The sequence below is a fragment of the Bison bison genome, unplaced genomic scaffold, assembly GCF_000754665.1.
Source record: "Bison bison bison isolate TAMUID 2011002044 unplaced genomic scaffold, Bison_UMD1.0 scf7180017864495, whole genome shotgun sequence".
In the NCBI taxonomy this organism is placed as follows: Eukaryota; Metazoa; Chordata; class Mammalia; order Artiodactyla; family Bovidae; genus Bison; species Bison bison.
Window position 1 is genome coordinate 7,832,275 of NW_011495054.1, and position 3,736 is coordinate 7,836,010.

Below are 3,736 nucleotides of genomic sequence, written 5' to 3' on the forward strand. Positions count from 1 at the left end.
ATGGTTTTTCCTAGTAGTCATCTATGGATGTGAGAGTTGGACTATAAAGAAAGCTGAGCACCCAAGAGTTGTTGCTTTTGAACTGTGGTGTTGGAGAAGACTCTTGAGAGTCCTTTGGACTGCAAGGAGATCCAACCAGTCCATCCTAAAGGATATCAGTCCTGAATATTCATTGGAAGGACTGATGCTGAAGCTGAAACTCCAATACTTTGGCCACCTCATGCGAAGAGCTGACTCATTTGAAAAGACCCTGATTATGGGAAAGACTGAAGGCAGGAGGAGAAAGGGATGACAGAGGATGAGATGGTTGGATGGCATCACCAATTCAATGGACATGAGTTTGAGTAAACTCCGGGAGTTGGTGATGGAAAGGGAGGCCTGGCGTGCTGCAGTCCATGGGGTTGCAAAGAGTCAGACACGACTGAACAACTGAACTGAACTGAGTCCCAGTTATGTGGGTTCAAGTCCCAAGCAGGGTTTTGGCTGAGTTCAAGTCCCAGCCCCATGGGTTTGAGTCCCAAACTGGGTTTAGGCTGGGTTCGAGTCCCAGCATGTGGGTTTAAGTCCCAATCTGTAGTAAACGATTTCACTTTCAGGGTATTTACGAGATGAATAAAGCTGCTGGGTGGTTGGAGGCATGGGGACCATGGTGCAGGTAACTGGAAGAAGGCATGAAAATGATGTTTCTGTGCAGGCGTAACTAAGCTCCAGGCCTCCACACATTCAAAAGGTCACAGAGGGACCCTCACCATGCCCAGGTGAAGGGTGGGTGATCCTAACCCATCTCAACCAGCTCAGTTCAATCTAGACACAACTGACTCCGGCTCTGGTAAACATCTTATTGTTTAGCTACGGGTACTTGTGACACGTAGCAGAGTCCTATGGTCCTTCTCCCCATGCCCCCTGCCTGCCTTTTGTCCGTGGAGAAACTTTCACCAAGAATGAGTTTAATCGGAGAAGTGAGAAAATGCAGACACAGAGGAAGAGAGTCCAACAAGATTAAATAATAGCTTTGTCATTATGCACAGTCAAGGACCTTTCGTGGGCTATAGATAATATTCTAAGTCATATCTTATGAGCTGTCTGATAGATACTGAAACCCCCACCAGTGGAAGAAGTTAACTACCTGATGGCCAAATAGCCATGACATAAGCTGCCACAGTTCCAAGAACTGGCCTCAAGAAAATGGGAACAAACCGACCCTGGACCTGAAGATTAATTGTACTTAAAACAATCAAAATGATGCTGGTCAGACTGCCATACAACCAGCGTCAAGATGACTGTCGGAGCTGACGGTGCTGTTTCTACGTGCAGCCCCCTTCCTCCACCTGTAGAAGCTCTTTCCCACTGTTTGTGGTGGGTGGGGGTGAGAAGTCAGCCTATGGGCTGAAATCCTTCCTCCACCACCCTGGTTGCGGGCAACAAAAATAAAGCAAACTTTTGTTCCATTAGTGTTGCTTCTTTATCAGCTGTTGAGCAGCGAACAGTCCATGCTCCACGTTGAGTTACGCTTGGGGGACACACAACTCTTAAAATGACCTTAGTGGAGGCAGATGAAATAGATTCGACCCACGGTTGCCCCTATTTTTGGATCATTCCTTAATCTTAATAAAGGCAACAACCGTTCTGGCTCCTTCTTGCCGAGAAGGGGTATAGCTTGATGAATCAAACCATGTAGCACCATTCATTTGAAAATATTCTCTTGTTCCCAGATTCGAGTCAACATTTTGATCCCAATAAACAATCACCACCTACATACCAGCTGTCTGCATTTATAGGCCCAAGATTGGTAACTGAAACCGCAAAGATGTAGCCTGAGGGGGAACACAGAATGCCAGACATTTGAAGCTCCAATACTTTGGCCACCTGATGCAAAGAACTGACTCATTGGAAAGGACCCTAATGCTGGGAAAGACTGAAGGCAGGAGGAGAAGGGGACAACAGAGGATGAGATGGTTGTATGGCATCACCAACTCAATGGACAGGAGTTTGAGTGAGCTCTGGAAGTTGGTGATGGACAGGGAAGCCTGGCGTGTTGCAGTCCATGTGGTCGCAGAGTCGGACACGACTGAATGACTGAACTGAAGTTCTTATGGAAGGAACATAGCCTGGGAAAACTGAGTACAGTTTCTACAATATCTTGACCAAGTAGAACCTTGCTGGGGCCAGACATCAGGGTCTTAAAAAAAAAAAAAAAAATCCAAGCAGAGGGCCTTCCCTGGTGGCCCACTTGTTAAGACTTCACCTTCTAATGCACGAGATGTGGGTGTGATCCCTGGTCAGAGAGCTAAGATCCTATAGGCCTTGAAGCCAAAACACCAAAACAGAAACAATATTATAATAAATTCAATACAGACTTAAAAAAAAAAAAATTCCACATTAAAAAAAAACAAAACATGACTTTAGAATCTAAGATCACAAGGAGAGGACCAAATTTCAGCTTAGTCAAGAAAAAACCAGGGGACAGGAAATTTTCTTATTAGCCCAATATATTGCTTGTGGAGGGAGAAGGAAATGGCAACCCACTCCAGTATTCTTGCCTGGAGAATTCCATGGCCAAAGGAGCCTGGAGGGCTATAGTCCATGGGGGTCACAAGGAGTCCAACATGACTGAAGAGACTTAGCATAGCCTTGCTTGTTAAGACAAAGTGAAGTTAGGGAGAGTCAGAAAATTAATGAGAGGCACAATCAAGGAATCAGCATAATCCAATGCAGAAAAAAGATTTTGGATGACATGTCCAATAGCTAGAGAGATGAGCACTTTTCACACTTTGGCCCAAGTAGGTAGTCGCTGAATTGTCCTTCCAGACCTGGGAGGGTAGAAGCCAAGAGAAGGTGTAACAAGAGAAGAATCATCCTGGTAACCTAATGAGAGAGTTAATTCTTAAGGTAGGTTGTTAAGGAGTCCAGGGCCCTTGAGGAGGAGAAAGGGGTCTGGGGTCTCAAAGAGGAGAAAAGGACATTTTTTTGCCCCCTACATTGCTTGGGCTTCTTTGGTGGCTCGGCTGGTAAAGAATCTGCCTGTGATGTGGGAGACCTGGGTTCAATCCCTGGGTTGGGAAGATCCCCTGGAGAAGGGAAAGGCCACCCACTCCAGTATTCTGGCCTGGAGAATTCCATGGACTGTATAGTCCATGGGGTCGCAAAGAGTCAGACCCGACTGAGTGACTTTCACTTTCACTTCACTTTTGTCTTAGTCACATAAAGCGTTTTTTCTTAAACTCTGAGTTGTTATGACAATAGTCTTTAAGACTAACTTGCTTTAAGCCCAGAGCTCATGATTACACAACAAAACAACTCATCTTGCTCAAGGGTATGTTTTTCCTTAAGCTCTGGACTAACGAAAGTTATGACCAACCTAGACAGCATATTAAAAAGCAGAGACATTACTTTGCCAACAAAGGTCCGTCTAGTCAAGGCTATGGTTTTTCCAGTGGTCATGTATGGATGTGAGAGTTGGACTGTGAAGAAAGCTGAGCACCGAAGAATTGATGCTTTTGAACTGTGGTGTTGGAGAAGACTCTTGAGAGTCCCTTGGACTGCAAGGAGATCCAACCAGTCCATTCTGAAGATCAGTCCTGGGTGTTCACTGGAAGGACTGATGTTGAAGCTGAAACTCCAATACTTTGGCCACCTCATGCGAAGAGCTGACTCATTGGAAAAGACCCTGATGCTGGGAGGGATTGGGGGCAGGAGGAGAAGGGGATGACAGAGGATGAGATGGCTGGATGGCATT